General features: G+C 40.4%; 1 protein-coding gene across 2 annotated transcripts in view; it reads right to left on the bottom strand.

Annotated features, from left to right (window-relative positions):
- LOC150077684 (clavesin-2-like) overlaps positions 1-13,663 on the bottom strand; it is a 97,900-nt gene extending 84,237 nt beyond the window's left edge. Inside the window, exon 1 of one of the 2 annotated variants that reach the window (XM_090385324.1) lies at positions 13,629-13,663. The gene's annotated coding sequence lies outside the window, so the exon portion shown is untranslated. Of the gene's footprint in view, positions 1-8,311; positions 8,422-13,628 lie in introns of those variants that run through there. The other variant, XM_090385322.1, reaches the window with a different exon arrangement.
- Positions 13,664-25,464: the final 11,801 nt, after the last annotated feature.

The following is a 25,464-nucleotide window of genomic DNA, read 5'->3' as shown; positions in this document are numbered from 1 at the left end:
CGGTAAAAATATCCCCAGTAAAAATGGATTAATTGTACTGTCGAATTTTGTGATTCGGTGAAGGCGAGAGCGTTTTCTTTCTGATTGATTTGTGTCGTCGAGGGGGGGTCTTAGCTGAGGTAGGGTGTTTCCCCCATCCAGCTGTTTTAAATCGGTAAACGAGTTCGTGATTTAAAAACATTGTCAAGTGGGGAGAAACACCCTAGGCGCTAACCGGTATATTTTTACCGGGGATATTTTTACCGAACATAATTTTTCCGGGATTCATTTATGAAACTAATTCGGTCTCCTCTTAAGTTACGCCCTCCCCTCAATGCTGCGCCACCGGGTAAAGTGTAAAAGTGTAGCTAAAAGTAGCGCTCTTGCTATGCTTTTTTTTTTGAGCAGATACTCCTAAATATCAATTAAATATTATATAAATATATATTATATATAACCATTTAAAAATATACAGTAATAAACAAAATTTATTAGCAAAAAACTATAAAGAAAGGCAATAATAAATAAAATCATGTATATAAATCGCTGTACCTCGAGAAGAAATACAGTGCCTGGCAAAAATAAGTAAACAATCGGTATATGTGGATATGTCCGTAGAGGCACGTGATTTCTTTGGTTATGTCGGAAAATTCGCGTAAACTGGACACAAAGTTCGTGTAGCCAGCGCTACACTAAAAGGACAGAATTTATGGAATACCTGGTTCCTAGGCAACGCGACGCTGTCACCCCTCTCGCTAGTGGGCGAACCCACCGCAATGATCGCCTGATGGTCCACCAAGACAATCAGGCGATCATTAGCCGCAATAGGTTATGGTTCCATTGCTAACACTACGACACAGAAGGCTACTCCTCAACTGGGCAAAAGAACGTCGACACTGGACCTTGGATGATTGGAGACGGGGGGGGGGGAGTTCTCCTGGTCCTATGAGTGACTCCAGGAATGCGGCGGAATTATGGACAGCGGTGCAGCAAACATGGATGGGAATACCTGTGGAATATTTTCGTCAACTAGTGGGCTCAATGCCTCGCCGTGTGACTGTCATTATCCGGGCGAAAGGTGGGATTGCCCGTTACTAGGTAGGTATCCTTTGATTTCTGTCCACCCAGTGTATAATTCGAGGTACAACGCATTCTGCGTTGACACTAATTGGATCACTCAGTACGTCACAAGCCGCCCCATTATTCTTTGGTTCCAAAATCTTCATTGACTAAGAATGGAGTCCCACTTGCTACAGGATGTGAAATAAATTATCGAGACATCCAACCAAAATAAATAACTCTATCGTCTGAAGAAACAAGGGAATAACCTCCGTAACCGTGTGTAGTCCACCGGAAGGTTACAGAAGTGCACTTATTATTATTATTATTATTATTATTAGCCAACTGGTGCAAGGAAGCCTGAGGCTTTTGCTGCACCACCCAAAAAAATTTCTGAATCACCTTTAGAGAGAGAGAGAGTCAGAGGTAGAATGAAATAACCAAGAAAGGGAAGAACGATGTTTTCCAGCTCAGGACCCTGGGTGTGCCAAGCCCGTATTCCCCAGATGTGGGCCTCTGGGGTTGCTTTAAGTGGCTGTGGTTTAAGCCGCGCGACTTTGACTGCAGAATACGGTACAATGTTCTTGTATTCTCTTTATCTTGTGAACTCCTTATGTGATCGCCCCAGAGTATAAAAAGAAATTTTATTTTATATTTTCATACAGCTCATCCTTTGCTGTAAGCAGTTTTTACACACTTATCTAAATCCAGTTGCGCAAAATTCTGTTCTTCAGAAATAAACACAAACAAATTACAACGCAACTCAACTGCACGAACAGCGTTAATCGCTTTTCAGAACCCAGAAGCGTGTCCTCAGTTGTCACTGGAGCATTACTTAAAAGGAGAGCCACTGTGGTTGTTTTCAAACAGCCCTTCGGTACACGTACAACATCTGACCCACCCCATAATTTACTTCGAATTATAGAAAGCGGTTTTTCGAAAACTCAAGGATAACCACTGAATTACAGGTTCTCACTACTAGGCTGTGCGAGCGATTAAATTATTTTTTAATACTACTAAGGATTTTCGCAACGACTGAATAAACTTTAGTATCGAAGTGCGAAGAATAATATGCAGATTTTTTTATAAATAATACATTAAACACAATAAAATATCCAGTAAAATTTAAATATACCATTTAGATGAATTGACAAAAAAAAAATGAAAACAAAAAGACATAAGCCCAAGAAATTGTAAAAACAAGTCTCTCAATATCATAAAAGGATCTCTGTTAATAATATCGATTTGAGTAAACATGCTGCGTCGCCCCTGAATAGAGAATCCTGAGGGAATGTGAAAAGTTGTAGAAAACGACTATCACCCTTTTGCATTATGGCATAGTGCTTGGTTAAGGCGCCATCTTGTGATAAATACAGAAACTCTCTAAAAGCCAGAAAAGTGTTGTGTGTGAAGTTTTGCGTCGAGTTCTGGCTACTTGGCCGCAGGACCCCTAGTGGGACTCTACGTTGCTTGCCACCACCGCTGGGTTGTGAGCTTGGCTGTCCACAATACTCTTGTTGCTGTCCGTTAGGGGTCTCCTGAGCTTCCTGACGGGGAACAAAACAAAAAAAGCGAGAGTGAGAGAAATAGCTGAACAGTGGGGGTTAAAAAGAGAGTACGAGAAAAAAGGCATCCTCCAGATGAGGTAGGTAAGGAGGGAGCGAATGATTGGGTACCCCTGATCTTGGAAAGCTCACCCAGAGCCAGGGAAAGAGAAAAAAGATTCCAGGGTTATGGTACCCTGCAAAGGGGTTGCCATTTGGCTTAACCCTCCTTGCAGCATTCAGGTACCAGGCATCCCACACCCGGAGGTGTTAGCAGCAGCATCTAACCTACTCTACAATATGCAAGTGCATATAATGTTTACATCCGAAAATATATGCAGAACCTCGCCCACCCTAAGGTATGAAGGTGCAATCCTACCCAGGATGGGACTAGCGGCAGATCCCGCACCAGATACTAGTGCCAGCAGCAAATCCTACCTCGATTGAGGTTAGGGTGAGATTAAATCCTAGCCTGGGTGGGAATTAACTAGAATTCCTACACCTGTGGCCGGTGCCCGCAGAAATTCCTACCTTTAGCGAGTACCCTACCTCTGGTGAGTTGGCAGCGTGGTATACAGAGTAGTCTCTTGATACAAAGTAGTCAAATCCAGGAGGTCATGTCTCAGATTGGGTTTGTCTTCAATAGGATATATTTCTCAGTAAAGTGTATTTGCTGTCAAACGACACTAGGGTGTCGTTTGACAATGCGGCGATGGGGGGGAACCCCCATCGCCGCATTGTGTACATTGTTTGTGTGCCACAGTACACTGTCAAGGTCAGAGATTTTAAAAAGTATAAGGGGAGTGGTAATGTATAGTGTTGTGTACCATTTTTCTTTTGACCTTTTAGTCGTTGGGCACTATTACCACACTTTGCCATGGGGAGGCAGGTCAGGTACCCAGTAGATTTTATAGTACTCTGGCAAGCCCTACCACATAATTTTCGGTGATTTCAGTGGCAAGGGCCTATATAATAAAAAAAAAAAAAAAAAAGAGCTAGGAGTTAAGTTAAGCCGAACTGGTTTTAAGTTAAGTTGACAAGTTAAATTTTGCGCTAGTTAAAAGTTAAGATTTTGTTAGGTTAGAGCGTTCGCTATAGGTGGTAAGTCAGAGTCGGGAAAAGACTGAAGGCTGCGGGAAGTTAGAAATATGGGGTCGACAGGGAAAGTGACCCCACGATGTCAGTGGAAATGATTTGACCAGAGGAAATGGAGCAGGTAGGGGAGGAGAGGGTAGCAGACAGAAGCAATCTAGGTTTTTTTTTTTTTTTTGGTTTGGTAGTTGTTGGCGCATCGGCTTCTGTGGCCATATTGCACCTCCCAAGGTTTTTGCAGTACTTTGATCCAAGCCCGAGGCGGGAATCGAACCCGCGACCTTTGGGTTGCCGGGCAGGTACTTTACCCACTCGGCTAGCCCGGTCGGCTCGAAGCAATCTAGGTAGGGGATTTAAAGTGTACCAGGTGAGGGTACCCGGTACAGATCGCCAATTGCGCAGTCAAATCAGGTAACGAGTCCTTTTTGGGTATCGTCTCCATATTGGTAGCTCGACGTCCAGTTCGGGGTCTAGTTCGGTGTTTCCGTTCATGTAGAATAACTCTGTCCAGTAGACAATTCCTTCCGTTCTTTATACCTATTAAATTCGCGTCCTCCATGTGTTCGACAGGAGAGTTGCTTGTTCGGACATGGTCACTTGTCCGGATGTGGTCAGGAGGTTGTTGGATCCGGTGGGGCAAGTCAGGAATATTATCATTACCGTGGTTGCAATATGATGTGGTGCTCTGGGTTGGAGGCCCATCCAGTTGTTGGGCGGGGGATTGATTTCGTGTCGCTCAACACCGACGATGGTTCTCCGTCTCGTAAATAACCCCTGAGTCCAGCAGGTGATGCTCCTGTCCTGTAGGGAAGCAGGTTGTTCTTGTGATGAGAATACTGCGGATGTCGTCATAAAGTTGGTAGTCATATGTGGGGTGCTGCCAGCTATTTCTGAGTAGTGTGGCATATCGAGGAAGTTTTTAATTTATCCTTCAGTGGGAGTCTGCGCGGTAGCACAGTGGTATCGTCACCGTCCTCCCCACACCGGGTAGAAAACGCCCGGGTTCGAATTCCGTCGATGACGCAAGGAACTTTAATGGGTTTTTTTCACTCCGTGGCTGAGTTAGTCGGTCTCACCCGTAGATAGCAAGGTTTTTTCCCCCAGAAACTGGAGTTTTTCGTTCAGCAAAATAGACATAAGACAGAGCACGGCAGATGAATTTAATTATTCGGGTGGCCTAAATATAAGTTTTTTTTTTTTTTTTTTTTTTTAAATCTTCGGTGGGTGGTGTTTCAACGGCTAACCCGTCTAGGCGAACACAGACTATGCACACACTCTGTGAAGACAGCGTAACGCTGCTCGACCATTATAATCAGGTGCTCAGCTGCGGCAAACATAACGAAAGAAGAAAGGTGAAATGATTCAAGAGAACTAATACGAGGACTTTCTCACTATCTATTTTTCCTGGCAGAGACTCAAACTTACATGACATAAACTGTAGGGCTCCGATACCCTGTAATGGAGCGGGCACGTGAAGTGCAGAAGTTCAATACGTTATAATGGAGGAATTTGTATTTATCTGTACAGTATATAAATAGTGGCGAGGATGCCAGGAAAGCTGGCTGGGACCGCTTAGTACAATAAATAAAAAAAATCCCGGTGATTATCTTCTATGCCTACGGATGCCTGCTTTCCTTTAAAGGGTCTCTGGCCTGTCAATAAAAATGTAGCTTGGAAGCCTGGTGAGTAACATGGAGGAGGCTTTGGACTAGCGAAATTCACAGAGGGAATAGAACTTTTTGGTTATTAGTACTTTGTTATTATTATACATGATATTAGTATACTAATAACCAAATGACCTTATAACGTATTGAACTTCTGCACTTCATGTGCCCGATCCATTACAGGTATCAGAGCCCTGCAGTTCATGCCCTGTAAGTAAATACTAGTAATCAAATGACCCTGTACGGTAGAGTACAGTACACTTCTCGAAAAATGTAATCTAATGTAAGTAACTGCATGTTTGATTCTCTGAATGGCCTGAATGGACGATTGAAATTTATAGCGAAGAAGGAAGTTGGTGATAGTACGTAATTAACTTATGAAAAACTAAGGCCTGACGATATCAGTCCCTCTTATAAAAGCATAATATCGAAATAACTATTTTTATAAATAGTGGCAAGTGCAACACCCAACCTTTCCTTGCACAACTATTTCAAGAAACTCTTGTGAACACTTCGGTGCTCTCTGAGAAAGTCTGAACAAGTTCCAGCGTAACTATAATTGTATTATTATTATTATTATCTGTTTGCTTTTTTCTGCTTAAGCTACTACTACTACTACAACTTCATTGCACTTACCTCACAACCTGCCTGTGACTGCTAAATACGGTGCTGTTTCTTATATCCTCTCTATTTTGTGAACTCCTCTGACCATGTGGTCGTCCCCGAGTATAAACAGAAAATTTAAATTTTATTTTAACATTACTCAACGGTTTGTAATACTCAAATTGAAAGATAACGTTTGTTTCGCGTTTCTTTTGTAATAAAATAAACTCCCGTTATAGCGCGGTCTAGCCCCAAAGAGCACTAAAATCAGAAAGTTTTACAAACCACCACCCTTCTGGGAACTATTTTTAAATATTTCTTATATAGTTTGATAGATAACAATCATTTTTATTTTACTGCAATTTTTATGAAGCAAGGGTTAATACGTAACTCGTTCATGTCTATATATGCACGCAGCACTATGTAATGGAAGTTTAGTAATTCACGACATATATTTAGTTGTTGTTCTTGTTATAGGGTTTTAGGAGCATCAGCGATTAAAGCCATATTTCTCTGTGTATTTTGTCTGTAAATTGCGTGTGTTCTGTGGTCGATTTGTTGTTTGCTGGACGAAAACCCATGCTATCCTCCCTCACCTGAGATCGACTAACTCAGCCACATTGTGAAAAAGACCCACAAAAATTTCTCACTTCATTGACGGTATGTAAACTTAGGTCTTTTCCACCCGGTGTGGAGAGAATAGTGCTACCATCTGTGCAACCCACGATGGCAAGAGGAAAACACCTCAGTTCGAATCCCATGAATTACGAGAGGAATTTTTATGGGTCTTTTTCACAACGTGGCTGAGTTAGTCAGTATCAGATAAGTGTAACAAGTTCGTTTTTTCTTTCGACACTCGGGTTTTTCTTCCAACAACTGCAAATCGACCACAGAACGCACGCAAATTACACACATACTATATACGACGCAATATGGCCTAATTTGCTGATGCGCCTAAAACTCTACAACAACGAATCCCTCATGTACACACAGACACATTTATTTATTGCATGAAGTGGTATAGGCCTGACGTAGCCCAGTGGTCAGGAGCGAGAGTGCATAGCACGAGTTCCTTGAGTGAAGTCACGGGCTTGAACCCCGGTTCGGGTTCAAGCCCGTGACTACTAAATACGATAAATATTTGTATTGACGATTTATTGTAAACTCTACTGACTTGGTTGTCGTGTCGGAATATAAACAGAAATATTTATCTGCCGAAACGTTGGGAAACCATTCCTTTTATGCGTTGCTGAATTGCAGGGTGGGAAGACCTTAAAAAGACAAAAAAGTAGGAAATAACAATAATACGTAGAAAAGAGGAATATGCACAGAGGCGGATTTAACGGCGGGCGCACCGGGCGCGCGCCCTGGGCCCCGACTTCTTAAGGACCCACGCAAAACCCCAACTTTATACGCAAAACCCCAACAAATTAGTTGAACTAATATGTTCAACTATTAGTTCAAAACTTGGTGATTATTATTATGCTATTATTAATTATATTATACATATATTATATTCAAATTTTATCGGAAATAAAACATTAATAGTACTTAATATTTTTTATTTATTTTAAAAAATGGTTAACATGTATTTTTATTTTCCTTGTCTCTCTCTTTTTTTAAGGAGCCCAATATTTTCTTCTGCGCCCGGGGCCTCAACCGACCTTAATCCGCTCCTGAATATGCATACATAAGACAATTCAAGGGCCAGGTTTAGGTGTTCAAGTCCGGGTTAAGGCGTCCAAGGCCTGCCAGCACAAGGAGTTTGAGCGTGAGCTCTATAGAATCACGAAATAGCTGGAGTTCTAGAATCGTGAATCAGTACAAGGAACTGGAGTAAGGTTGTGTGTGTGACAATCATGGTGATGCTGAGAGCACTAAGAACTGCTCAGGGACATCGAGAGAAAACCAGAAATGTTGATTATGCGGAAACGGAAACAGCGTGTGGAATGAATACCCGCCCTGATTCAGGAGCAGAATATACCCCATCCTTGCAAACTCCCACCGAAACAAATTCAGTATTCTGTTCCGTTACGCAGCACAATCTTGCATATGAGACCCCTATAAGCTGTGTAAGGTAGCCTTTTTATTGATGTCTCTCTCTCTCTCTCACTCACACACACACACTCACACACACACACACACACACACTGATGTAGTCGAGTGATCAGAAGCGAGAGTGCAGTGTCACACGATGTTTGAGTGTATCGTGGTTCAAGCTCGCATAACTGCTAAATACGATTAACGATTATATCCCTGGTTCTTTGTAAAACTCCACTGACCTGGTGGTCATGCAGGAGTATAAACCGGAACTAGACTTAAACTTCGTAGTTTTCTACTTTCTATAAAATGGCGCAAAGTCGTTCTTACCTTTGTGTACGGCAGCAACTGTACAAGCCAATCATGTGCGACCTTGGCAGCTTTCTCTTCTTGTCACACTCAATTATTCCCAGCTGTCTCCTCTCGTATTAACTCTCGATGCACGTGACAAGCACGTGAACAAATGCTGTCCTTAAAAAAAAAAAAAAAAAAAATAGTAAAAGCGAACGTAAGAGCCCACGTTACAAAATCGTTATTATGACGATGTCATTAATCCCATGGGAGGGGGTGGTATCAGCGGGTCTTCATTATATGGAACGGGCTTTATTGCAGATGATGCGTTAGGATATTTATGCCGTTCTTTCTTTTTCTGGTCACCCTTGATATTTTCATCCCTCAGCAGTTAATGTGATTTTTCCACACAACAGGAACAGCAAAAGGCACACTTTTTAATTTGCCCAGTTACCCACACCTGAGATTCGTGGTGCTGGTAAAACAGCACATATCTGGATCCCACGTTTTATTGAGACACTTCCTTTTCTTCTCTTTAAACGTGTTAACCATCAATGCTAAGCAACAAACAAAATGCAATTATTGTTTATTCTCCGAAAGAGAGATAGAGAGAGAGAGAGAGATGGGAGGCAGGCTGACAAGGTTAAACATGTTAACCCTCTCCGACCTTAGTTACACCCATGTTAAAAATAAAAACCTGCATAGGTAGAAACTGAAATTACTGTTGTTGGATTTGGAAAGAATCCTGACATCAGACCAACAGGATTCAAAGGTCAAGATGGTAAAAAAGTGTTCTTATTTATATTTATTATATATAAGAACACGTTTTATTGTTATAACGTTTGCTATATATATTTACTTATATGTAGTTATATATATAGCAGACGTTGTTTATTTTAATCGAAGTATTAAGATAAACAACATCAGTGGAATATTCAGAGATGGAGAGGCAATCTTCACATTTTAAGAGATTACGGTCTCTTCTGTATAGCTAAAGCAACAGAAGTTGCTTTAGCTATAAGTAAGTGTTGTCACTAGCGACTACCTGCTGTATGACGAGGGACCCGTTAGTCCTGAAACATAATTTCATCTTTCAAACAAACAGTCAATTAAAATGTTGGCAAGGCAGCTGTTTGAAAGTAGTGAATACCAGGGCAACTCGTTATAAAGGCAAATTAGTTGTTCAGTGAAGATTATGACCATTGTAATATCTATACAATTTAAACATGCTGTCAGAAAAAGCAGCTGAGAGACCAAATTCCTGTTTCTCTTGTGCACATCCATTGATATTCTGACGACATTTATTGTGACTTTTTATCTTTATTTTTTAACATTTAACAAACTGAACTGTTATTTATATTTTACTATCTTTTAGTCAATATAAACATTTTCAGACATAAATAAGTTTAGTTGTAAGTGCTTCTGCAAAAAAAAAACATACTCGTGATTAACGTTTCCTTCTATGAGAACAAAAACAACTTAATTTCTTAGGCCGTAATTAATATGCGACTCTCTTTTGTTCTCACGGTCACTTAAACATTTTCTCGTTTTCCCCTATGTTCTTGATTATATACATTTGCTCTAACGTTTCATTTGATTTTGTTATCAAAATCCTTATTCGATTGAACCGTGACATTTAAATACAACCGGGAAGAATTGTTATTGTCCTTGAACTGCAGAAAAATTAATTCGATTGTCTTGAGCTGCAGAAAAATTAATTCGATTGTCTTGAGCTGCAGAAAAATTAATTCGATTGTCTTGAGCTGCATTTTAATCTTTCCACGTAAGCCATCTGCACAATTTTCCTCCGAAATTATTAACCATTAAAAATGAAATACGAAAACCAAAGACTTTTCTGAAAGACATGCACAAATTTGATTCGTGAAGCACTCACCTGGAGTATTTTAATTAGTTTATTGGTGTGAAAAAGAACAGTTCGTACAATTCGATTCCAAACAGTACCAATGTTAAATAAAACCGGCACGTTTCGAATTTTTAATATCAAATTTCATCTTCGGGCCTGGTTTTTGGATCTATAAATTATATACAAATAGAAATTAGAAAAGATTAACGCTTCATAGCATGAACTCGAGTTTACAGTTAATTAAATTGCTTTTTGATTAAATAAAGTTCAAAAATTAGATAATTTTAAATCTCTCTTTAAAACTAACGCTGTATTACAGAATTAACTTAACGGAATCGAAATTAACAAAGCATTTCAGCAATTAGGCAGTTACGAAAACTTTAACTACTAGTGACCCTAAAAAATTGAGCTTACGCAATTCCGAAAAGAATATAATTTACCAGAATTATCTCTGGAAAAGGTAGGAGATCATTTTACAAAAACTATCGAAATAAAATTTATAAAATTACATCGGAGAAATTAAAATTTACAAATTAAGAAAAAATAAAAAATTTTCTACCAACCTCTTAACCTAATATCCCTTGAATAATTTCAACAAAGGTAGCTGGCAACAAGGAGTTCTTGCGTGGTTTAAGACACGCCCCTACTGTCGACATTTGGAACCGTTTTTAATCCGAACCCCTGGGCGGATTGGACCCAACAGCCCTAAGGTCCAGCTTCGCAAGTAGAATAGTCCATATAAGCACTGCCGAAGAGGCCCGAGTTCGAACCCCATCAGTGATGCGAAGAATTATGGGCTTTTTAAAAAACCTGGTTCAGTTATTCGGTCTCAGGCGCGGGATACATGGTGTCCCTCGTCTGAGATATATATAAATGCGGTGCAATATGATCTGAGTCGCTGATACGCCTAAAACCTTACTACAGCAACAGAACTAAATACAGACGGACAACCTACCTTGTCCCGTCTATTCTTGTACCGCTCCTGCTTTTCGACATTTTGTCTTTATAAATATTTGTAAATGGATTCTTCTGTTTTGCTTATAACCTTGTATTCTTTCCCCAAAGTTACTTGAAAAATCTTTTGACTTCTTTTTTCAAGATACTTGCATAGATTTTACCATCAGTATTTTTATTCTTCGGGAGTGAAATTCTCTATAATTTTGCCTTGATCTTTATTTCCTTTTTTATATATTGGTTCAATTAAAGCCTCGCTCCAATATCCTGGAACTTGTCCTTCACAAAACGACCTCTAGATAACGAGATACGCACAACGTGACACTGTTTTCTCCCCGGTTTTCAGAATTTCAGGTTTGATTTCATCTGTCCCTGCGGCTCTTTCCTACCACGTATTTTTGCACCTCGATAATCGAGATGGTTAAAAACGGACGAACCAGGCTATTGATAATTTTTCCGATTTGAACCTTTCTCCATCCTTCACTGAACTTCTTTTTCTCCTTCACCCCTTCTTCTCCAGTTCATGAAAGTAGTTTTCATATTTCTAAAATATCTTCCTCATCTGTTTAACTTCACGCTTATCACTTCCGATTGGGTCATCATTTTTGCACTTTCCTGATACTTTTTCTCAAGATCTTTTCAAAATTATCCTTTACCTTCTTTTTCTTTTTTCAAAATTAGCCCCCTCTCGCAAATATTTTAGCGTGTTGCACTCTTTACAGAGCTTTATCCCACATAACTCTTTTGCAGCTTCTACTAAAGCACTCTCAAATTGTTTTCCATTCGTTATCTAAAATCCAAATTAGCATTGGTATTATTAAAGTCTATCTTTAATAATAATAGTTGGCAAATTAAGAGCTTGTTCCGTTTGAGCATTTTACGCATTTTGTTTTTGCCTCTGATTACCATTTTTAATTTTCTTTGCAATGTTCGTCGTATATAATTGGTGACAGTAAGTATGTCCTTGTTCGTTATATTTTGTCATTGGTCCAAAAACCAGTTATTTTCGAATTTTCGAATTTCTTTCTGGCAAAAAAATTGAAGGAATTATCTGCCCCGTTTTATTATGAAGCACTTACGGGCTCTTCTAAGGCGGGAAAGAGAGGGAAGGAGATGTATTGATTTAGTTTAACTTACTGATGGAAATGCAAAGAAATGTGGAAGTGCAAACAGACCTAGGACTTTCAGGTGCGCCGGGTATTCATTTGGTTTATTCATGGCTAAATTATAAGGTCTATTGTCTTTATAAACTTATTCAAATTAATATATTTAATAAAATAAAATCTAAACTTAATTTCTAAAACTGTAATTGGTAAAACTGTCTTACTAATCTGATATCTTTTTAAGTAACTCACCTCACTACCTAAAGATTACATCTCGTTTTAAAATCCTTTCATATATGCATTTCATGATCATTTAACATATCAGGTGGTCAAGTGAGTTACTAAAGAAGTTCTTATTATTTTCAAAATTAGATTTAAATTGGAAATAAATTGACTATTCGGAACGAGCACTGCCTGACGTTGCTGGAGTTACCCATCCCAAACAACGTGAAGTTGATCGTTGCGTGATTAAAATCGACGCTTCCGGGTAACTGAGCCCAAAGCGATCCGCGACTCTGCGACTTCAAATGCTCTATATGGTATTGGTAATAACGTCCCCAGCCATGCTGGTAAGTGTATTATGTCGGTAATCGGTAACCAGCAGTACATCAAAGACAACTGTGCGTTCATAGGCCGATTTGCATGTTGTTTGGTCTGATACATCGAATAATTCACTGGAAAACACCTTACACCTCCATCTGAGATCAACTAACTACTGCTTTGAATGAAAAGTGTTTTAGAAATTCCCCAGTTGTCTATGAGAATCGAACCTAGACCTCTCCAAACAAATATCGTCCTGGGTAGGCTGCCACTGAGAGCACCTTCAAATGCTGTAGTTTAATTTCCAGCAGAAGTGCTTCTTAAGAACTTTGAGAATTTATTTAGCTTCATTATTCGATGCCTTTCTTTTTAAATTAACTCGCGCTTCTTGAAAGAGATTTGTTCCAATCGATCTCAAAAATCACGCCATTCTCCCTTGTAGAGTATATGAAATAATACTCAAATCACAGTGGAAGCTCTCCAAGTCTGTCTCTCTGTCTGTTTAAAAGTGAAAATAAAATTCTATTGACGCTTTGAATCAAAAATGTAAAAAGTGCTAATACATATTCGCCTCGGAGGATAAACTCATTCTCAAATGCGGGGCTCTGTTTGATGCCATTCTTCTCACGTGATTCCAGTACACGCACGCTTAGAAAGAGACAGATTAGTCTTAGAGCACACAAAGATTATCCTTTCTACTTCACTAACAGCAATGAGAGGAACAAAGTGATGCCGGATGGAAGTGGAACAGAAAGTGAAAAGAACACATCCATCTCGACCCCCCGATTCCTTGCAGAAGCCACAACACAATAATAAAATTATAATCGTGTAAAACACGCGTGTCTTAACTCCAATAATTGAAATAAAGAAGAAATAGAAAATCGGGGAAACTTACTGTGTCGAAGAGCGGAGGATTTTTGACAGTCGTATGTAGACTGCAGTGCACCAAGAACCTAGAAATATTGCGTGACACCATGACGAGACCCTAAGTGAGCCAATCGTCTCTTTAATTCAATGACAGAGTATTAAATTTAACCTTGATGATCGCTAGGTCGTACTTGCCTGGAATAAACGCGTGGCAGCGTGTTCAAATGAATCGCAGCTGATTGTGTGTGAAGAACCCCGTCTTTGGTATGCGGCGTTCGTTTCTCTATTAACTCCACAAACACTGATTCACAATTACTAATTCCGAAAACTAGCAAGGCTGTAAACCACTTATTCAGAATTATATATTGCTGCCTGCCTTCGAAGGACTTAGACTAATATCTAGAACAATGTCTTGCCTCAGGCAATACAAGAAACAGAAAGGTCAGAAATCTCGCACATCTAGATGGTTTCAGATAGAGCGAAAGAACTGCCCAAGATTCTCAAATTGATTTAAACTTCATGACTTTCACGGACAACATACTATCTAAGGATAAAACCCTGGCTATGCTCGTTGACGTTGATTTACGTCAGTGATTTGTTGTGTGCAGTATTTGAAGGTGAGCAGTGAGGATTGTTTAACCCCTTTCTATATGGCACAGTAGTCGACAGTTGTTTTTGTGTCCAAATTATTAATGCGCGGTATTTTCATTTACGTATATCGAGATATTAAAAGTGATAATAGTAATAATCTTTCGTCAGAGAAAAGAATCCATTTGATCTATTAACATTACGGGTTTCAAAATTCTTAATATGTTTCGTCTTAAATGGTATTTCATTCTTTGTTCTCAGTATATTGCTCTCGCGGGTAACACACTTGGTCCTCCCAAAACCAGGTGAAAAAACCTGAGGTTCTCAGGTTTTTTTCTCAGGTTGGTCTCAGGTGAGAATACCATGTTTTTTTCTCCAGCAACTCGCGTTTTTCTTCCAGAAACTCTTCCAGCTTTAAACTTGGCTGAAGTGACAATAGAATCATCTGGTTTTGACAGAGGCGGGAGCAGAGATGCGCAAAAGTTGCGGCCAATAGTTTTTAGCAAGAGACCAGAATGCTCGGCTACCATTAGGATAAGATGCAAGTTTTCTACTCTTAGCCTGTTCAAAATCTAGTTTGGACTAATTAATAACTGCTTTACAATTGTTGCGAGCTCTCCGGGTGGGTATAGTGCCTGCCTGGCAACCCAAAGGTCGCGGGTTCGAATCCCGCCTCGGGCTTGGATCAAAGTACTGCAAAAACCTTGGGAGGTGCATTATGGCCACAGAAGCCGATGCGCCAACAACTACCAAAAAAAAAAAAAAAAAGCTCTGGTGTAGGCAGAACATGAAACTAAAGAATTGGAAACAAGCCAATTACGATATACAACATCTTCCCTTGAACAGCCTTAGCGCATTTATTGGAAAACTAAGGTTTAGAAAAAGGACGAGATTTTAAGGTGGAATGTGGAGTTAAGAATTCCATTCATACAAAAATGATTTCACTGACAATATCTGAGCAAACGTTCACATCAGAAGTTTTGAAACAGTAATCCAACCAAGGAAAAGAAGAAAAGAAATCTCGCAGATCATCCCATTTTGCATTCTTGTAATGCCAAACAACCCGAGGTTGGGAATAGTCATGAGATAAACGCTCCATTGGAGAAGAGACAATCACCACGTTGTGATCTGAGGTGCCTAAAGGACCACTCACTTCGATTGTGTACTTAGCAGGGTTGTTTGTGAGAAAAAGATCAAGCGTATTGTTGTATGATTACGATTGTCCGGTATTCTGGTAGGTAAATGAACAATAGGTGCGAGGTCATTAGTAATTGCAAAAGCCTCAGCATCTCTACCAGCTGGGTCGGTGAACTAGAAAACTGAAGCCGGCTGGAGTTGTGAACATTAAAATCACCAAGGAAAATTACCTCACTGTTAGGAAAGTTGGACTGGAGAAAGTCAAGTTGCAAAGAGAGGAAGTCGAAGAGCTCCAAGTGATTAGTGGAGTTCGGAGAACGGTAGAGACAACAGATGAATTTGACACAATGAGGTACACAGATTTTAAGCCAGAGAAGATCAAAGAGAGGATATTCCAAATTATCAATTCTCTAACAGGGAATATCAGAACGGACATATGCACGAGTACGACCTTTGAGGCGAAAGGAATCATACAGCGAATAATTTGGGCAACTGAGATGAGCAGTAGTTGAATCAACCGATAACTGAGATTCTGTCAGAAAAAATACATGGGGTTTGGCAGACTGCAAGTGGGAATGGGCATCATTGAGATTAGAACTGAGACCACGTGTATTTGTGAAATGAATTAGGAAGTCCTTGGGAGGCTTACATCTTTTCGCAGATAAACTTTTTCTATTAGTTTGACAATTCATGGTGTATTCAATAGTAAGAAAAAGTGGGTGGGACATGCTGTATGAAGTAATGAAATTTTTGGATATGGTGTACACACAGTAATAATATACCCAGAACTTTGACATAACGTGGCCTCAACAATCACCCCTGCATACACACTACTCCGACCGCCGCCAGTCACTGTCTTGCAGAGTAGCGGTAGCAAGGTTATACAAGGTTATCAGCTAGATCCGGAAGCCTCCTAGAGGGTTACCAATAGGTTCGGTCCGGTGTGCTAACTAGCGGCCGGCCTGCTAACACCGTTTTAGAGCTGCACCCTCGAAATATAAGGAAGTTTGGATCTCACCATGGTGTCCATCATAATCTCAAAAGACATCATTCATACTGCATGTTGGAAGGAATGCGGAAGGGGTGACCTGAACTTAGCTCTGGAGACTAAACATGGATTCCACCACTTAAACGCCTCCAATAAGCAAAGTGGTGGTATTGCACCAGTTGATGAGAATCATCTACTACATATTATTTCCTGGTAACACGGAGGGGCGGCATTCCTCCGTGTGGTGTGGGCGCCAACCTCAACCCCTGCTTCCGTTGGTTCACATCTCGGTGGTCACCCACAGTGTGCATGGGCATGGAGGTTATACCCACCATCGTTAAGGTGCGAGAATAGGATTTGGCTGTTAGACCGTCCGGACTTCGCCGAAATTGGGTCCACTTGACTTGACTGCCATTAGCATTAGCATTAGTACAGGCATATGATGCAAGAAAGCAAGCTTATGCAGCATCAGCCAAAAACAAAAAAGAAAAAAAACACCACTCCAATTTCACCCCTCCGTTCGTTAGAGTACCTATCCAGCTGAGTCTTAAATTTATTTAGGCTATCAACTTCCACGACAAGGGATGGAAGTCTGTTCCACCAACCAACCACTCGCTGGCTAAAGGCAAATTTCCGCACGTCTATCCTAGATCTGTCTTTCCTCAATTTGAATTTATGCCATTCAGGTGATGATTCTGAGCTAGAGGAAGAATCCCATCAGCATTGAGCATGCTTAAACCATTCAAGGCTTTATACACCTCTATCAGATCACCTCGCTGGTGCCTAGTCTCCAGACACTGTAATTTGCAAAACTTAAGCTTTTCTTCGTAAGAGCAACCTTTTGTTCCATTCACTAATCTTGTTGCCCTTCTCTGTACTCGTTCCAGCAGCTCTATATCCTTCTTGAAATGAGGCCTCCAGACCTGTATACAGTACTCAAGATGTGGCCTAACCATTGCCTTATACAAGGGAATAATCACCACCTTATCCCTGCTAAAAAAAATTCGCTATATCATTCACAAGACACCATGAGCTACTGTTGTAGCCCGTCTGCACTGCTCAGAGAAATTCATATCTGCCTGCACAACCACCCCCAAGTCCCTTTCATTCTCTACCACTGTCAGTGTAGTACCACAGAGTTGATACGTTGCTCTCGGGTTGCTGTTTCCCGTACGTAGTATTTTATATTTGTCAATGTTAAACTTCATTTGCTACGTCTCAGTCCATCTGCTCAACCTTTCCAGATCCTGTTGAAGCAGCATAGTGTCAGCAGTGTCCTTAACAACCCTGCCAACCTTTGTATCGTCTGCAAACTTGGACCAGTGCCTCCATTAATTTTCCTAGAACAGAAGTTAAACTAAGAGGGCTATAATTAGTTGTCGCCCTTTGTTCCTCCTATGTAAATTGGAGTCACATTTGCACATCTCCAGTCTATGGGTACCTGCCCTGAGTCCAAAGAAGCTCTCATAATTATGGCTAAGCATTTGCTTACTTCCTTTGCTGCCTCCTTTAATATAACTGGATAGATCCATTCACCCCGCGTGCCTTTTTTATGTTTAACTTCAACAATTTCTCCTCAACTTTCCTCTTAGGTATTACAAAATCATCTTGCTCACTGCCAGAGTTTAACTCACCTCTGGCATTCCCTTCCCTTCCCTGAATAACTCCTCATGTGTGAATGTAGATGCAAAATACTCATATTGTTTGTTAGCCACCTGAGCAGGATCATCAACAGTTGAACCATCAATATCCAGTGGACCAATCTGATTCATACCTTGCCTTCTAGAGTTTACATAGGTAAAGAACTCTTTGTTATTTTTTTTGCATCCTTTGCCAAAGACTTCTCATAACCTGCCTTTGCCTGCCTAATCTCCTTTGTGACTTGTTTGCAGAGCAGCTTATATTTATCGTAGGCTTCCATGTCACCCATTGATTTATATGTATCCCATGCAATTTTCTTTTCTGCCATATGTCTCATTAGTTCATCTGACATCCATTTAGGCCTAAACCTTGAACAATATTTCTTGTTTGGTATATAAAGCCTAGTAGCTTCCAAGATAAATTCTTTGAATGCTTCCCATTTTGAGTTTGCTGTTGGTAACATCATCAGTTGGTCCCACTGTATAGAATTTAAATACTCTCTCAGACCACCGTAGTCGCCCTTAGGAAAGCAATAACCCTTCCCTTTACCCCTAATGGTAGTTACCTCTTTCAGTAAATCCCACTTCAGCACACTGTGATCACTGCCATTTAGTGGTTCCTTTATCTGCAGATTCTTCATGCATGAAGAATCACTACTGATAATCAAATCAAGATTATTATTCCTTCTAGTCGCTCCCCGAACATGTTGATGTAGAAAACAATCATCCAATAAATCCACAAAAGCCTTGCTAGTGTGTGAGTGACCAACTCACAAATTCCAGTCAGTATCTGGGAAATTAAAATCCCCCATTATAAAACTCTCTGATTTACTGGCCCACTCTATTTCCCTGTACAGTTCCTTATTATACTCATCAGAGTCATTAGGCCTACAGCACACTCCTACTCTCAAATTTTATCTCCCAATGCTTATGTCACACCAAACTGACTCGACACTGCATTGTCCAGCGATGTTGACTGGCTTCACTTCCTTGGATTTTATGTGTTTCTTAACTAATAGCATAACCCCTCCCCCCTTCCTATCCTGTCTATCCTTTCTGTAGACGTTGTACTCCCCAAATTCCAGTTCTGCATCCCTTATATCTGTGTGACACCACGTCTCTGATATCCCAACAATATCTGCCTTTGATGTTTTGAGCAATACCACAAATTCATCAAATTTATTTACTAAACTCCTAGCATTGGTGTACACGCAAGTATACATGCACCTGTTTCTATTCTTAGCTACCCTAACACAACCCATGTGTTTACTTGTACCCCAATGATTCCCAGCAGTCTCTGAAATACCATGCATCTTGTTTTCCAAGCTGCTCATTCCAATAGAAGCCGCGAAGAGTCACTTACACCTCTGCCAGTGGCTACTGTTAATCTATTATTCCTTGTATTCCCCCAATCTAGCAGTTTTCCGACCCACCTAACACTGACTTGATTGATTCCATCAAGTCAGTGTTAGGTGAGTCAAATATTCTTGCACCCTTTCTGTTTAAGTGTGTCCCATCCCTGTAGAAGCAATCTCTCCTGTTAACAAGTACAGTCCAGGCTGAAAAAAATTCTACCACTTGAGCCTTGCATAATCTTTCCAGTGCCGAATTGATTGACAAGGCTCTCATCATATTCTCCCTCCTATCGTGTCTGACCAGAATTGCAGACACTTTCAAATTCAACCCTAATTAACAGCTTTTGTGCAACAGTGACCTGTACTTGGTCAGTAATTCTGCCGGTCTCCTACTCTTAATATCATTAGTGCCAACGTGTACAACTATATCACCTTTTGTGCCCTTAAAACATGATATCCGCTCTACAACGTCATCAACCTTTGCCCCTGGCAGACATACCCTGGTCCTGTTCCACCTATCCTTTTTACAAAGCATGATTCCCGTTTCCCTGACAATAGAGTCACCAACAACTACTAGTTCCTTCGGGACCAGCGCATTCTGCCTTGGGGGTTGCCTCTGTGTCACATGATGCCCAAGTGCAAGCTGTGGCGTTGATGTTGGCAGCTGAGAGGTTGATGGGCCCTCAATTTAGAACCTTCGAGGGCATCCACCCTGTCCTTCAAGCTCTGATATAGGCCCATAACACCTCTGAGTTGTCGCCTCATTTCCTCACACCCCTTGCATAGCGCACACACAAAGACATCCCCCATGTCAATATCATGTCCCGTACCTGATTGCTCCACAAATATCATGCAAGCAGTGCATTTTAAAAGGATGTGATTCAGAGGGCAACTGCTCCCCTCAGTTCTCCCCTGATCCACAGCACTCCCATTAACTTGAGCCTTTTGCTTTGCTGCTCTGGTCTGAGTCATGATTTCGATTTGATTTCAGTTCCAGTACAAAATAATAACCCTATACTTGTATCCTAACACAGTTATAACGCTATATATATTTTTCAGTATCAAGTGTTAATTATCTCCGAGTTCCATTTATATAACTTTCGTTTCAAGTTATGTTTTAATTAATTATGTTACGCTTGTAATCTAAGTCGTAATATGTAATTAGTTAAAAGGTACAATTTAATTGACAATGAAGTTCGACAAGATTAATAGATTTTACTGATTAATTGACAATATTATATTATATACTATACTACATAATATCGGTGTGTAGATACACCATAGACAACTCTTAAGAAACTAGAAAGTAGTTGTTGTGGGCATCATTTGCTCTTTCTCATATTGTGCTCTGCCTTCACGACGAGTTGCCATGATATTGCACTACATCAAATAAGTAACGCTTCACTAATAGAGAAGACTATTGTTACTTATTCTCAGAGGCGCCTCCGTAGCCAGGTGGGAAGGAGCAGCAGCAGTGTGTAGCACACGCTTCTTGATTAGACCGGGGTTCGAGCCAGTCACCACCAAATACGGAAAGGTCAGGGAATGACCATCGCATATCCCGGAGCAATATGGCCTTAGTTGCTAATGCTCCTAAAAACCAAATAACAAAACAAACAAAACAAACTTATTCTCAGTGAGTACCACCACCCAGACATGTTTCAAGGCTATTGGTCTATCATCAGTGGGTGGGCAGGTACGCCGGTATTGCAGACATGACGACCCATTCGTGAAGATAATCGGATGTGAAGATTATCTTCACAACTGGGTCGTCATGTCTGAAGTAAGCATAGGAAGTAATATAAGTGGATATAACAATTTCTCCTCCACTTACCTCTCAATTAGTACAAAATAATTTAGCTATCTGTTAGAGTTTGATAGACTTCTGGCTTCAACGTCCCTTCACAATTCTTCATGTGTGAATGTACATGCAAAATATTCAGTTTGTCAGCTACCTGAGCAGGATCATCAACAGTCGAACCACCGACATCAAGTTGGCCAATCTGATTCATCCCCTTCCTTCTAGAGTTTACATAAATAAAGAACTATTTGCTGTTTTTATTTTCATCATTTGCCAAAGATGTTTCGTAATAATCTTTCTTGCCCACAAATCTCATTAGTTCATCTGCCCTCCATTTATGCCTAAACGTTGAGCAGTATTATTACTGCTCAACGTTGAGCAGTGTTATTGATCAGTAACCTTGATCAAAAGTATTAATCCCTCTAGTTGCCTCCCGAACATGCTAATGTAGAAAACAATTATCCACTAAATCCACAAAAGTCTTGCTGGTGTGCGAGTGGTGAAGCAACAAGTTCCAGTCAATATCTGGGAAGTTAAAATCCCACATTTATAAGAGAATCTGATTTACAGGCCCACTCTATTTTTCTGTAAAATTGTTCGTTGTACTCATTAGTCATTAGGCCTATAACATACTCCTACTCTCATTTTTTTTTCTTTCCCAGTGCTTAAGTCACACAAACTGACTCAACGTTGCACTGTCCATCCATGTCAACTGGAGGCTCTGCCTCCAGTTGACATGGATGGTATTTTGTGTTTTGTATTTTGTGTTGATATTTCCTAACGAACAGCATAATCTTTCCTCCTTTCATATCCTGTCTATCCTTTTTGTACGCATTGTACTCTCCAAATTCCAATTCTGCATTCCTTATATCTGTGTGACACCATGTCTCTGATATCTCAACATCATCCGCGTTTGATGTGTTGACCAGCACTTCAAATTCGTCAAATTTATTTACTATAATCGTAGCATTGGTGTGCATGCACCTGTTCTTACTCTTATTTACCCTAACCCACTCCACGTGTTTACTTGTTTCATAACAACTCCCAGCAGTCCTTAAAATCTCCAGTTTTTCAGGATTCTGTTCGTTCCAACGGAAGCAGTGGAAGAATCAGTTCCACATCTGCGTGTGACTACTTTTTATCTATTAATCTGGGAATTTCCGCAAGCTAGGAGTTTTCCGACCCACCTAACGTTCCCTCTATAGCATCGGCAAATATTCTTGAACTATTTTTTTCCATTTAAGTGTGTCCCATCCCTGTAGAACCAGTCTCTTCTGTTAAGCACACAGAGCACTCTGAGGAAACTTTTACCCCATGAGCTTTGCACAGTCTCTCCATGGTCGAACTGATTGACAAAGCTCTCATCATACAATCCCTCCTATTGTGTCTGGGCAGATGTGCAGACACTCTCAAATTTAACCCTAACTGGCGACTTTTTTTCTAAAATTGTCTTGTTCTTTTTAGGTAATTCTGCAGATCTCCTACTCTTAATGTCATCAGGTCGAATATGTACGACATCACATTTTGTAGTCTTGGTTTTTTCAAGTTCATGATATTTGGAAGCGATTCGATTCATAAACTCTGCGGCTCACTTGACAAGATTGCATACGCGTTTCTTCCGCCGGCGTTTGCATTGGTTTAAAGGCCTTTATGATTTGTGTCATCCTCCTTTCTGATTTGTGTCAGTCCTAATTGGTTGACTGCTGTTAAATAGTTCTTGTCTGAATTCGTCATAAGCCGGGAAATAAAGCAGAACATGCCTCCAATCTTCCACTGCTCCACAAAAACACAAAGGGTCAGGTTCAAGTCCAAATTTACACAATTTAACCCGAAAAATGGCCTCCGTATCCGAATGGTCAGGAGCGGGAGTGCAGTAGCACACGCTCTTTGAGTAGACCGGGGTTCAAGCCCCTGACTGCTGAATACGGTCGATCTGCCAACCCACAATGGACCAGCGTGGCAGATTATTGAGGATACCTTAAAGGCTCAGGGAAACTGCTAGTTAGGGGGGATGTGGGTAATACTGACACGCGTTTATCTGATAATATTGGTCAATGTAACTCTTGCACATACCTTAAGAGTTCTTATCTGTTACCCCAACTCGACGTATTATCTAGATGTTCTGGGGGCAAAGACGTTTCACGTGAGCGGGTAGCTAATATCAGGGAAGAGAGCCTAAAAAACTTCAAGGGTTGTGTTAGGGTTGTTAAATATACAAGAACAGTAAATCTTAATTGTTTATACAGTAACGTTAGAAGTGTCGTCAATAAAATGAGCGAATTCGAACTGCTGGTTAAAACAAGTAACGCGGACATAATAGGGCTTACAGAGACGTGGTGCCACCCGGAAATTGGGGATGATGAGTTTCAGTACGGCTTGTATAATGTATTTAGGAAGGATAGAGTGGATAGAAGGGGTGGTGGGGTAATGCTTCTTATCAGAAGCAGCCTGAGTGCGACGATAGCTTTCCCGGATTCAGACATTTCACATGCTAGTATAGAGTCTGTATGGTGTGAGATAGTTGGAAACAAAGGTACAATGCGAGTAGGAGTAATCTATAGACCAGGTGATTGTGAAGACTATGACAAAAGCCTCTACATGCAAATGGAATGGGCAAGTAAGCGTCAATGTCTTATTATGGGTGATTTCAATTTGCCTCTAATTGATTGGAGTAAATGGGAAGGAAACTCGACATGGGGAACAAAATTTTTAAATCAACTAGATGACTGTTATTTGTATCAACATGTCAGGGAAAGTACTAGAGAAAAGAATATCCTAGACCTCATCATCACACATGAATCAGATGACATAACAGGGCTGACAGTAGAGGAACCAGTAGCAGGAAGTGATCATGGAGTTCTACGGTGGATGATGACGAGAGAGGTAGCAGAAGTAAAAGGCAAAGGAATGGGTTTTAATTTCAGAAAAGGAAATTATGATGCCTTAAGGTACTACATGGCCTCTATTAACTGGATAGATATCGCGCAGAGAATGAATACAATTGAACTGTGGTACGCTTTTAAAACATTAATCACAGATGCCTTGAATGCGTATATACCATTAAAAAAATACTCCACGAGAAGGGTTCCAAGTTGGATCAATAGTGAAGTTGCCACATTACTTGAGCAGAAAAAGGTGGCATGGAAAAGTTACAGAGCAATAAAAAGTACTGAAGCCTATAACAGCTACAAGGTGATGTGTAATAGAGCCACAGAAAAGGTTCGACAGGCAAAGGCAGTTTATGAGAAATCACTAGCAAACAGAGCAAAGAGGGGGGATAAAGAATTCTTCACATATATAAATGCCAAGAAGAGCAGGACAAACCAGATCGGACCTTTACGTAAGGGAAAAGGGATAGTAATAAATACACCAGCTGCCGTTGCAGATGAACTCAACAGTTATTTTGCATCGATATTTACAAATGAAAAGCCTTTTGTGGCAATGGGAAATTGTGGGAGCGAAGTTAAAAAATATGTAATTAATGATATTGAAATTTCGCAAGATTATTTAATGAAAAAACTTTCAAGCCTACAGACCAGTAAGGCTCCTGGAGTTGATGGAATATACCCTATAATCTTGAGAGAGGCGGCAAGCGAGTGCATTGAACCACTGAGGCTGGTTATGCGAGCATCACTAGACTCTGGGGAGATTCCCTTGGATTGGAAAAGTGCAAATGTATCTCCCATACATAAGGGTGGCTCTAAAAGTGAAGTGGGAAATTATCGACCTGTCAGTCTGACTTCAGTAGTAGGGAAAATCATGGAGGCAATGATCAAGGGTGGAATTCAGGATCATTTGGATCGAATTGAAATTCTCAAGGATACTCAGCATGGTTTTGTAAAGGGAAAATCATGTTTAACAAATCTGGTTCACTATTTCGAAAGGGTCACTCACGAGCTGGATTTAGGGAATAATTTCGACATTGTTTATTTAGATTTCAGCAAAGCTTTTGACTCAGTCCCACATGAGCGGTTGCTTTATAAGCTAGAACAGGTTGGAATCACTGGGAAAATCCTTAGATGGATAGAAGGATGGCTTCAGGGCAGGAGGCAGAGGGTTGTGATAAATGGCTATTCCTCAGATTGGGTTGATGTAAGAAGTGGGGTTCCCCAAGGATCAGTATTAGGACCACTGTTGTTTTTAATTTTCATAAACGACATTGATGAAGGGATAGAGGGCGTGATGTCTAAATTTGCAGATGATGTTAAAATTGGTAGAGTAGTTAATGATCACTGTCAAGCTGAGCTTCTTCAGAGAGACCTAGATAGACTTCAGGAATGGTCAGAAAAATGGCAGCTGTGCTTTAATCCAACAAAGTGTAAGGTATTACACCTGGGAAACAGTAATCCCAAAAT

This window comes from Mastigoproctus giganteus, chromosome 11 (genome assembly GCF_048544385.1).
Source record: "Mastigoproctus giganteus isolate SK-2022 chromosome 11, ASM4854438v1, whole genome shotgun sequence".
Taxonomy (NCBI): domain Eukaryota; kingdom Metazoa; phylum Arthropoda; class Arachnida; order Uropygi; family Thelyphonidae; genus Mastigoproctus; species Mastigoproctus giganteus.
The sequence above is the reverse complement of the archived record's forward strand: the minus strand, read 5'-3'. Positions and strand labels throughout refer to the sequence as shown.